We start from the raw sequence: 12,909 nt of genomic DNA on the forward strand, positions 1-12,909 counted from the left end.
CAGAAAGACTGCGCTGACATTTCTAGGTGCAGAAACATATGGTTCAAAACAGTGTTCTCAAAGTGATTCTGCTCAGTGGGATGGCAGAGGGGAAGCTCTGTGTGTCTCAAGATGTCAAGACACTTTAGGAAGCAGGCCGTACAGTGTGACCTGTGAGGACACTGGTTTCCTAACCAGGTCCTCGGTAGTGTCATGTCTCTAGATACTCATCACAGGCTGATGAGACATGACTTGTGACTGTGACAGAGGAAGTGTAGTAGGCACGAAAACACCAGGAGGAGAGGCAGCATCTGATCTGCCCTTCCCACTCACAATGGTCGTTCAGGTGTTCTCCTCTGAGATGGGCTCTGGCCACTGCGCTATCGTCACTGAGCTCCTGATTGACTTCACAGGACAACACAACATCTCAGGATGTCTACACAGCTTCAGTAGCCACAGTTCTGCCACTCTCGGGGTCAGACAGGTGCACAGAGTGTGCTGCTGACTTACTGAGTAGATAACTAGGTAAACTGGACAAATGAATTAATGAATATTAATTTCCAGAACAACACATTGCTGAGATAATCCAGTGCATCGCGCCATGGACAAAAGGCTTTCTGTTAGAATTCTTTCAATTTAGCAGTTAGTCCAGGCCGGGTCTTCTGTTCCATTTCAAGGTCAGAACCACGTGATCCTGACCTTGGCAGATGATCCTTGAAAGGCTCGAAGCTTTTTCCCCCTGCTTTAATCCTGTGTCCATTTAATGAGCTATACTTTCTCTGGAAACAGTACAGTGAATATCACCAAGATGGCTAATAATGTTAACATCACCACAGAGAGAGCCAGAGAGTACTCAATTAAAGTAATAACTCTTAATGCAGGAGAAATTGTTTTCCTCTTAAGAATCCAATCTGGCCGTCAGCTCACCAGCATATTTAAATGACAGAAATTACCTGTAAGCCATAGATCTGTAGCGCAAGGCTGAAATGCACTTCTAGTTATACCTTTTGATGATGTGTTATGGATGTTCTTAAGGTCAGAGTTCATATCTTGTCAGGTTTGCATTCCCATCGACAGCCAGCGTGATTACCTCCTCAAATATATAATGCGCAAAAATGTAAAGAGCCAAGGGAGGGAGGAAGAAAACCATTTCAAAGCGTTACTTAGAAAAGCCCAACAGTGTCACCTTCCTAAGGCCTCAAACGAGCACCACAGTTGTTATTTACCTTTAGCACTGAAGATGGGAATAAAAATCCCCTTTCCAAGCCAAGGCTCAATTCAAGAGCTTTTTTTCACCAAAGACACTGGCTGTCCTAGAGTGTCCCTCTCCCTTCATGGTTCAGTCTGTAGATTTTGAGGTATGAGGAGATTTACCAGAGGAAGTAGCCCAGGGTTCCCAAACACTCTGATGTAGAAAACATGCCCGACAGTGAGAAACAGGAAAGCCACCATGTCCCAGGCTAGCCTTGAACTCATGACGTAGCTCAGGCGGATCCCACAATCCTCTTCCTGCCTCAGGCTTCTAACCACTAGGATTATAGACCTGTACCAACACTGAGAAGCTATATTAGAAAACTATTTCCCAGCAAGTGTATAGGCAAAGAATAAGGGTTTGGCTAGACGGTCTTAATGGCTACTATATGGAGCTGAAATCAAAAGTATTTACCTCCACTTTAGGGCTAGTCTTGCCTTGCAGATCAAAGCCTCATGTCCTATCATGTTCTCTCCCCTAACCCCCCCGGGATGGCAGAGGAGACTTTTCCTCTGGCTGGCTTTTTTCCAAGAGGCCATAAAGACCACTTGTTTCTGTCTATATTTTCCTTCATCCAAGCTATAGAAGGATATCCAGTATGTCATGTGACTTGGAGGAACACAGTTTAGGTATGGTGGCTGGAGCCTGGCCAGCATCTATTCAAAGGTCAATTCAAAGGTCAGATCCCAGGATCACACGGCTTAATCCACAGCTTGTGCCCTGGTCCCCAACCCCTTTCTCAGGTGCTAGCTGCTGTCCTCATTATAGGGGCTTCTTATCTTGACCCACCCACTACTGTGCACTTTGATTTAGAGAAAAACTGTAACCAGGACAACTTTCTCCGATAGTCTGGATTTAACTTATACTTCTCTCATGAAGGATGGGTTTTCCTGCTGCTTTTCAATAAAGCAGATGGGGCTGTGGCAGGGGGGACATTGCAATGAGAATAGGAAGGTTCCATGAATTAATGTCTGCGAGAGGACATTCATATTCGTTTTGGCTCATCCAAGTGGATTAGATGAATGGATCTAGCACAGTGGCCCTGGGTGGTGGGGAAGGGTGGTGAGCAGGGTAACTGTGTGCACAGCCAGCGTAGAAAGACCTGGAAGGCAGGAATAACTTCAGAGTCAGCCTCAGAGTGGGGCTGAAGTCATCCTCAGCCGAGATCGTGTACCGTCTCCACCTATCCCTCCAAGGGCTTTGTTCATTTTCCATAACTCGGAGTAGAGTTCGGTCCTCAGCTGTTCAGAATTCATGAGACAGAAAAGTTATTCTATCCGAATTGTCAACCGGCTGAGCTCAATTCAACCTCTCTGGCAACTGAGAAAACAAATTATGACAGAGGAAAGAAATGGACCCTCGAAACTTGCTTTCCTAGGCTGCTTTTAAAGCAGCTCTGATCTATGGAGGGTCTGTCACAGTGTTCCTTGTGGCGCTGAACGGAGCTGGTGGGTGGAGGGGGCTCAAGTACATTTCAGAGGTCTCTAGGCACCCCTGTTACCTACTTGTCACCAGGACCAGAATTATAGTGGGTACTGCCTAATACCTGACTGCTTCAGGGACAAATGCGCCTCTGATTTGGAGCTGACGCGTCATTCATTTGCCACCCTCTATTAGGTGTCTACCAAATACATCAGGGGCTAGCGACATAGAGATGATTAAGACATAGTTCCTACCCTCAAGGAACTGTATTTCATCAGCAGGACAGATGGGAATACACAGTGACAAGTGAGAGAGACGCTGGCCTGAGGGTGATGGGCTGATTCTCACTTGTTATTTCCCTGAACTCCTTGACACAGGTGAGATGCAGACCCCCTGGAGAGCAAAACTGGGTCCAGAAGGGGGAGCAGAGAAGACAGTTGGCTTTCCTAAGTAAGGGATGGCCTGGAGCCACTGCTCGCACATCGGCGGAGACTCTAGGGCTGTCATTAAGGAAATGGGGGAGGCTGTATCTGCATCCACTGTGGTGTAGTTATCAGGGTGGGGGTTGGGGGGCAGGCCATGTAGATGGGTAATCACCTTTTCCGCTTCCGAGCTCAGGTTATGGAATCTCCGGGAGGGCTTGTTAAAGTAGATTGCTAGGGCCAGGACTAGAGTTGCTGCTTTGCGGTGATGCCTGGTGGAGAATTTGCACTCAAGCCTGAAGGGCTTTCCAAGCAGTAGTCCTACAATAAATCGTCCTCAATACTGAGGCCCCGTGTTTACTGCTTTCCAGAAAGTGGACAGCTTAGCAATTCCCACAGCAGTACTATAGTGCGGAAATTATTATTATTACTATCTCCATTTTAATTTTTAAAGATTTATTTATTGTCGTTATTTTATGTTGTGTGTGTGTGCATGTGTGTGTGTGCAGGTACACGCACATGTACCATGTGCATTTCGCTGTACATGGACGTAGAAAGAGGATGTTGGATTGGGAACCCTACCTTGGTCCTCTGAAATGCTGAGCCACCACATTCTCTTTATTTTATGCTCAAGAAAAGGGAGACCCAGAGATGACAATGTGCCTCTCGATATCACAGAACTCGCAAGTAACAGAGATGATATTTAAACCTAAGTCTGCTTGAGTGGAAAAACCCATGTATTTTCTGCCATTCTGTCCCGTCTGCCCAGTGACAGAAAAGTGCCTCTTTTTTGTTTTAATACTAAAGTTGAAGAGATTCGACAATAAATAAGTGAACTCAGAGACAGAGCGCTCTTATTCTAGTTCCAAATAGTCCCCCAAATATATTATTAAAATCATTCCCCCAAGAGCTGACGGAGAGACTATTTATTTCTTGAAAATAGTTGTAAAAATATACGAGAGAACAAAAGCTCGCTGTGTGCGGAGCCCAAGGAGCCTCCTAGGCCAATAGCTATCAATCCTTCTCTAAAGCAATGGAACACATTTTGTTAAATAAAAGTTTGCTCAGCACTCTAATACAGAAGGCAGACAGGATTAAAGCTGCTTTCAGACCTGAGGGAGCACATGTTTCCAGGCTTGTTGGACAGACACCTGGGGTCTTCCTTAATGAAGGGTTGGCATGTATGGAAGCAAGACAGCCACCTAACCTGCTGTGAGTGGACAGCAAATGGGACCAGTGAGTTTCTCAGAACTAGGAGGAGTCCTGGCAAACACCCAGGACCCATGGCAACTTCTCCCATGGAAGGGCTTCACCAGGACTCTTGGGAGGTGGGGCTGGCTGGACAGGTTGGGCCAATGCTGTTGTGAGGCTTTTCTCATGATAATGGTTGCCTTTTGATGCCTTTAACTGTGGTTAGGTCCTCTTTATAGACCTTCTTTGAAAGGCCAGTGTTATGGTTTCAATGGGTCATACACAAAACACTTTGTCCCCAGCTGGTGGCACCACTCTTTGGGAGCTTTTCTTTTCTTTTCTTTTTTCTTTTTTTTCTTTTTTCCGGAGCTGGGGACCGAACGCAGGGCCTTGTGCTTGCTAGGCAAGCGCTCTACCACTGAGCTAAATCCCCAACCCCTTTGGGAGCTTTTCAAACATTTCAGATCCAGCAGGTGATGCAGGACTGTGGGGTTGGGCCTTGAAAGTCATAGACTGCATCTGGATCACCGTTCCTGCTCTGCTGAGATGTGTGGAATCCTGGCCACAGGTTCCCATCACTAGGAATTCCATTATGCCTTCTCTGTCATGCCTTGCCCATGATGACGGGATGTTGTTCTTGAGCCCAAATTAGCCCTTCCTCCCCTCAGTTGCTTCTGTCAGATATTTTGTCGATAATGAGAAAATAACAACTATAGCTACCCATCAAACTGCTTAGCTTACTACTGGAAGGGGCATAGCTACCCATCAAACTGCTTAGCTTACTACTAGAAGCAGCCAATTCTTCTGTGGGTTCGGTCCTAGTTTGCCTTCTGCTACTGTGAAAAGACACTGATCAAAACCAACTTGGGAAGGAAAGCGTTAACGTCACCTTACAACTCAGTGTGCCCTAGAGGGGAGCTAAGGCCCAGACCTAGAGGCAGGAACTGAAGTAGGCCATGCGGGAACAACACTGCTTATTGGCTGGCCCCTCATGGCTTGCTCAGTCTGCTTTCTTCTACCTCCTAGGACCACCTGCCGGGAGACGGTTCCATCCTCCCACATTAATCTCTAACCAAGAAAACGATCCAGAGACTCACCCAGAAGCCCATCTGGTGGAGGCATTTTCTCAGTCGAAATTTTCTCTTCCCCAGATGATTGATTGTTTTTTGTCAACTTTAAGTTGACAAAAATCTAATCAGTACTTCGTCTATGAAATTCAGAGTAAGGAGTCTCATCAGATACTTCCTTTTCTCTCTCTCTAAAAATCACATTTCCTATTGACTTTTTGTATTATTTCAAGTCATACAGCCCAACCCCACTCATTTCACGGTCCTTCCATATCTGCTCTCCACTCTTGTAACCTCCTCCATCAGAAAATTAAAAATAAAAATTAAATTAAACAATAATAAGAAAACCCTCATCATGGAAACTGCCATGCGTCACAGTGTACGTCCCACAGTATACCCTTTGGCCAAACAGGTTTACTTGCTAATACTCATTGCAATGAGCCTGGATTGAGGTCTCTGGCTTCTGCTACATCATTAATACTGGACTCTCATGGAGACTCGCCTCAGATAGCCTCATCAAATACTTCTAAAGAGAAGAACCCCATCCAACGATCTCTAAGATTTCTATCACCATCCAGCCACATACAGGTTCAGATAGAAATTAACAGCTACCTCCTTAGAGGGATTCTGCTCACTACTTTTTTCTGTTTGGGTGAATAGCTCAGTACTTACAGGCACCTCCAAAATGCCTGTAGCTCACTCCCATACACAGGATTGATCACATCCCAGATGCCAACTTCTTTATTTAGAATTTAATTCATTTACAACATTTTATTTCCATATTATCAGCAGAGACCAGGGAAGTAACTGTTCCCAATTCCCATCCTCCTTCTATTTGGTAATAATCAGCCACACAACGAACACCAAGCCACTCACATCATCCTCTTTAAAAGCTTTTTTTTTTTTTTTTTTTTTTTTTTTTTTTTTTGAGACAGTGTTTATCTATGTAGCCTTGGGTAGCCTGGAACTCATATGTAGACCAGGCTGTCCTTGAACTCACAGAGATCTGCTACATCTGTCTAACAGGTGCCGGGATTAAAGGTGAATGCTACCACTGCATGCCTTTTAGTAAATTGTACTTTTATTTACGTGCATGTGCTACAGTATAGGTGCTGGTAGAGATCTGAAGAAGGTGTCAGATCTACTGGATCCAGAGTTACGGGTGGTTGCTGGGAATCAAACTCCAAGTGTGGCAAGTGTCATTATCCACTGAGTCATCTCTCCAGCCTATGTATCACCCATTTGCAAGTCCTCATTCTAATTTTTCTGTTACTACTGCTGGAAAGATGTAATTACCAGAGAACCTCTCCTGGGATGCAGGTGTGGGAGTCAAGTCTGGCAGGGACAGGCCATCAGATTCTTGCTCATCTTTAAACTCTTGTTTGTGAGGGAAACAAATGTCTATCTTGTTTAAATCACCATATATATTATTATGGTATGTGAACAGTATATCTGTGTATATTTGTGTGTGTGAGAATGTGTGCATATACGTGTGCATGCGAGGCCATCGTGTGTGAGATGCATGTATGTATGAGTGCATGTGCACGTGGAGCAGGGGTCATAAGGCGTCATTTTTACCTTGGTTTTTGAGACAGGGTCTCAAAATCTGAAGCTCACTGTAGTGGCTAAATTTGAAGGCTAGCGAGCTCCAGGGGTCTGCTGGCCTCTGTGGGCTTGGGATTGCTCTAGCTGGTTTCTGGGCCAGTGCCTCATGACACTGGCTCACTCTGTCTCTTGTCTTCAGGAACCTTGAGCTATTGTTCCAGGTGTGATTTCCTGAAACCACCATTTGAAGGACACCGTGTGAGGGCACTTCAGTGTGCAGTTCCTGCCTTCCAGATACCCCTCCAAGGTTACAGACCCAAAAGATGACATCTTAGATCCCTACAGTCAGCCTGTCAGCTGAACATCATTAACAGCTTGACCGATAGCTCTTGAAGAGTGAGAGGAATTTGCCATCTTAGATCCCTACAGTCAGCCTGTCAGCTGAACATCATAAACAGCTTGACCGATAGCTCTTGAAGAGTGAGAGGAATTTGCCATCTTAGATCCCTACAGTCAGCCTGTCAGCTGAACATCATTAACAGCTTGACGGATAGCTCTTGAAGAGTGAGAGGAATTTGTCCAGTTCACGTGGGGAGACAATGTGTTAACACTACTTTTCTGAACTGTGGCCTCAATAGAAACAATTGGTGACATTAAAATGGCAGAATGGGGGCTGGGTTTCGTGGCACATGCCTTTCATCCCAGTACTCCGGCTGCAGATGCAGGCAGATCTCTGAGAGTTCAAGGCTAGCCTGGTCTATAAAGTGAGTGCAGGACAGTACAGTCAGGGCTCAGTTACACAGAGAAGCCCTGCCACTAACAAACAAACAAACAAACAAACAAAGGAAGAATGGAAAGATACTTGTGCTTTAGCCCAGGGCAGCCTCAGAAAGCCACTGCACCAACCCTAGAATCATTTGCCCTCTATTCATTCAGTGAGACAGTAAGAGTCCATTTGTCTCAACCACTTTTGCTTTTTCTGTTATTCGTGTCATTTAAAGATTCCAACAAACACAACCAACTACCTTTTACCTCTCAAGAGGTTTTTGTGACTGGGACAAGAAGTTGTGGGTGGGTTTAAGGCCACACTCTGACTTCTTTAATGAAGTTACCAGTGGAGAATGGTGTTCCTGGCTGTCATCATCAGGTGGCCCTCTGAGGTCCCCCTGGGATTTGATGCATGGTCTGCAGTTACTCTAGCCTGTAGGTTGTTAACAGCAGGGGTTTCCATGGTTGGGCTCCTCTGACTTCTCTTTACTTCCTAGAATGGAGGAAGCCAGCATGGTTGTCTGGATACTAAGATCATTAACAGTTTCAGGTGTAAGGGAGGAAGCCCCAGCTCTACAATAGAATCAACATCCTCCATTCTAGCAATGAGTTGGTTGTGAGGTGAACCTTCTGTCCAGGCGGGTCACGTTTCTCTTCTGAAGTTTCCCTTTCTAGAGTCAACAAACAGGAGAATCTGCATTACCTCCATGACTCCTACATGGGTAACAAATGGGATTCTTCAACAGTTTTCCCATTGCAAGGGTTGGTCTGCCTAGGGCTGGGGCTCAGTGGGTGGAGAACTGAACCTGAGAGTTTTCTACCAAGACAAGATGGAAGAAAGGACTACAACCAACCAACCAACCAACCAACCACCACCACCACCAAAAATCAAGGTCAGGATTAAATCATCATCATCATCAATAACAACAACAAGGTCAACAGTGTGAAGCCATACATCAAACCAGAGTCAGAGGAACTTCTTAAAGAAGATGTGGGGACAGATCCAGTGAAGGATAGGAAAGAAACCACATATGTGTTGGCAATAGTGTGCTTGTGTGCACACATGGGTCTGGTGGATAACCTATAGCAGCTGACATCTGATGGCACAACGGTGTACCTAGCTCACTTAAGAAATGTGAGGGAAGATGTGTTTAGTTACATCTGAGATGCCGCCTAATGCATCTTGCTCAGGAAAACAGTGCTCACCCAATGGATCCAGGGTGTGACCTGCTAACTAATTATGGCATTTATTTCAATATTTCTTGTATGACAGCCAGTCAATTACTTGGCTATTTCCCCATCTGGATCAAAAGACCTTTGAGGATAGATGGTTTCTTATTCTTTCACAGCATATACCAGAATGCTTTGTACATATAAAGTACTCAATAAACATTTTGATTAATAGCCACTGTCAATCTTTTCGGTTGTTTTTTTTCTGTTAACATTAATAAGTAGATTAACAATGGTTTTGATGGCGTATTTTTTTTCTAAGTGATATGATCTAAACAGAGACTTATCATCAAGGGGCACAAATTAAACCTTAGGTGGAAGAGTTTAACATATTTAAGAAGACATGCGGAGAGAGACAGGGAAGAGGCGAGAAGCTGAGAGTGCCTCTGATTTTTCTCAGCTTTCAGATTTTCTTTTAGAAACCACCCAATCCTTTTTCTACACATGGTATTTTCCAGCTGTATATCTTTTTTCTACAATGTTTCCCCTATTTGGGGAGTTTCATTTATTAATGAAACATAATTAGGCCCCATTTCAAAAGGAGGAACAAAGGCCGTTTTGTTCTGCTCTGAAGCTTGGTTCAGCCCAGGTCACGGTGATTGTCAGCATCTCTGTTTTCAGGCTACATAGACTTGGATGCTTCAGCAAGACAACTGGGGGGCCAGTTGGTCAACTTCCCACTCCCTGGAGCCCCTGAAAGCAGTCCTCCCAAGCTCTGGAGTCTGTGTTCAGTGATCATAAATACAGGCCTATGGCTTCCAGTCCCACTTGGCAAGGAGAGTGTGGTAGGTTCGCTGCCAATTCTGTCATTTCTCAGGGCCCAGAGCTATCTCGTGATGGCTCACACGCTGGCCTTCCAGAATGGGAGCTCTCTCTTCAAAAGCTATTACCATCTCCTCACTGATTAGCTGTTGCTTCTGAAAACGTTCAAAAGACTATGAAAATATGGCCCTCTCACGTAAATATAATTAGAGAAGAATAGAGAAAGACAAACGAGCAACACTGGGAAACACAGCACTGACTTCTGTCCATTGAATGTGGACACTGCTAACAACTCTATATTCACCATTAAAATCCTTGTAACAGCCCCTTGTAATAATCTGAAGGCTAAAGGCTGCATATGGCAAGTGGTGCCAGGTGTCAAGTCACATGGTCAAAGTCACATAGATAAATTAGTGATAGATCCTGTATGAAAATTTATGTCTGAATCTATGTATGAAATATGGAAAGGTATTAAGTTACCTTCATGGAATACCATATATACCTTCTTATTTACTAGTTGACTAAAATGCTCAGTAACATGGCTATACTCCACAGTGAAATGCTAAATATGTTGACTGAGACAATGGAATTAATGCAATATATAATATATATATTTATATATCTCCTAAACAGAAGGCTCAGAGTAGTAATGAAGTCCTTTTAACTCCTATGAAACAGAACTACCAAGCTCATTAAGTTTTTTTCTCTGTGACAAACTTTACTTTAATGGAGATTATTTGAAGAATGTAAAAATAACTAAAAAAAGACTAACATTCTAACAGTAACATCAGGTTAAGCAATCCATTAATAGCATAGCAAACATAGCAAAGATAAATCCTTCAAGTAAAATAATTTACCTGCTTAGCTTAGATAGACCTATTTTATTTTATTTTTTTTATATTTTTTTATTATTATTAACTTGAGTATTTCATATATACATTTCGAGTGTTATTCCCTTTCCCGGTTTCCGGGCAAACCTCCCCCTCCCCCCTCCCCTTCCTTATGGGTGTTCCCCTCCCAACCCTCCCCCCTTGCTTCCCTCTCCCCCAACAGTCTAGTTCACTGGGGGTTCAGTCTTAGCAGGACCCAGGGCTTCCCTTCCACTGGTGCTCTTACTAGGATATTCATTGCTACCTATGAGGTCAGAGTCCAGGGTCAGTCCATGTATAGTCTTTGGGTAGTGGCTTAGTCCCTGGAAGCTCTGGTTGGTTGGCATTGTTGTTCATATGGGGTCTCGAGCTCCTTCAAGCTCTTCCAGTTCTTTCTCTGATTCCTTCAACGGGGGTCCTGTTCTCAGTTCAGTGGTTTCCTGCTGGCATACGCCTCTGTATTTGCTGTATTCTGGCTGTGGATAGACCTATTTTAAATCATTTACTAACAATGGAAATTAAAAATTTCACTTCCGAAATGTAGGCAGAACAAATATAAATATCATCACAACTTCGTATTGCTCAGCCGTAAAGAATAACTATCAGAAGAGAAGATTTAAAAGTCAGCATCATTGCTGTAATGCAATGTATTCTCATGCACGATAGTTGTCTTGTATGTCATGGCACCCGATATCAGGTTGACATATACCTTGAGTCACCTGGAAAGAGGGAACTTCAGCTGAAGAGTCAGATTGGATTGGCCCATGGCCATGTGTGTGAGGCTAATTGATGTACTGCAGGCTTCTGCAGGTGGTGCCATCCCTGGGCAGGTAGGCTGAGCAGACAAGAGGAAGCGACTCTGTGAGCAGCACTCCTTCCTCCATGGCCTCTGTTCCAGTCCCTGACTCCACGTTCCTGCCCTGAGCTCCTACCCTGGTTTCCCCTCATGATGGGCTGTGAGTTTTAAGCCAAATAAACCTTTTCTTCCTTAAGTTGCTTTTGGCTTTAGTGTTTATACAGCAGCAGAAAAGCTAAGTAGGGCAACGGAGTAAACACATACAGTCACAGAAGAATAGAAAGTTCTAAGAATGCATACAGTGACTTAAGAATTATGGAGAGAATAGATTTTTAAATCAAAATCACCACTTTTAAAAGAACTCAACAACGCCATCATTTTACTGTTGGTTATACAAGCAAAATGTCAAGAGTATAAGAAAATATTTTGAAAAAAACCTTCTCCGGGTGAGGAATTTCTATGGTAAATGCAGGGGGAGTAGCAGAACACAGGTGCTATGAAGGAGGAGAGGGGCAGATGGGGGAGGGGCGTTATCCGAAATGATAGGGGGAGGGAAATATGGAAACAGAAGTAGGGATGAGGGATAAAGAATTCTAAGGGTGACTAGAAAAGCTACAGGGAAACACCTTAGATTTACTTAGACTTACCTAAGTACATGGGTATATACTTATAAATAAATGAAGTATGCAACTTGGAATTATAGCACACACACACACACACACACACACACACACACACACACACACACACACACCCGCTCCCACAAGAGCCATAGACGACCTAACAAAAACTCTATTTTTAGGCATGGGAAACCCACCTTTGAATTGTTGGTCAGGGGAGTCCAAAAGATTCCACTAACAATAAAAACTATTGCCATTGTCCTTGGATACCTTCCAGAACTTGAAGGTAAGACTGGATTGCTGAAGACATCCAGCAGTTTGGACAGGACTTGGAGGGATCAAGGCAGAACTTACAGGAAGCTCCTTTGAGGACTAGCTCTCCTAGTGCAGAAAGTGCTGTGCAAGCAACCAAGGAAGAAAAGTCCTTCCCAGAATAAAGCCCATGAACTACAGCAATTACCGCCATGTCAAGATATACTCAAGGGTGCATAGTGGCACTTGTACCTTGGGGGTAACCAACAGCCTTCTAATTGGACTTAAGGTTCACTGAGCAGGAGAGAATTCATGCTGGGTCCTGTAAACCTAGTCAACTTACCTATGGCTGGTGAGGTCAGGAACCACCTTCTTAAACCATTATAATTCCCAACTGCATTCTAGATACTTAAAATAGATCCACTAATAAACGGAGCTCTCATCTGTCGCCAAAGAAGCTTCTTTTTGTGTGTGAGAGAGAAGGACATTAATCCGCAAATGGTCAAAATTCAGAGACCAACTGACTGTGGGATGCACATCCCAGTTGATATACCTGTAACACAAAACTCTACACCTAAGGCTTAGGTTACTAAGAGCCAGAGGACAAGGATATCCCTCGTGAGACAGTATCTTCTATTTATGGCAGGGAGTTGTACTCATGGAATCTTAACGCCATGGCCACCTGAATAAGACGCACAGTGACAACACTAGTAGATGTGTCACTGTAGATGGGA

General features: G+C 44.1%; 1 protein-coding gene across 1 annotated transcript in view; it reads right to left on the reverse strand.

Moving 5' to 3' along the window:
- The window catches only part of Spon1 (spondin 1), a 275,300-nt gene that overhangs the window by 45,200 nt on the left and 217,191 nt on the right, over positions 1-12,909 (reverse strand). The gene's annotated exons all lie outside the window — the stretch shown is intronic.

The sequence above is a fragment of the Rattus rattus genome, chromosome 2 (assembly GCF_011064425.1).
Source record: "Rattus rattus isolate New Zealand chromosome 2, Rrattus_CSIRO_v1, whole genome shotgun sequence".
Lineage (NCBI taxonomy): Eukaryota > Metazoa > Chordata > Mammalia > Rodentia > Muridae > Rattus > Rattus rattus.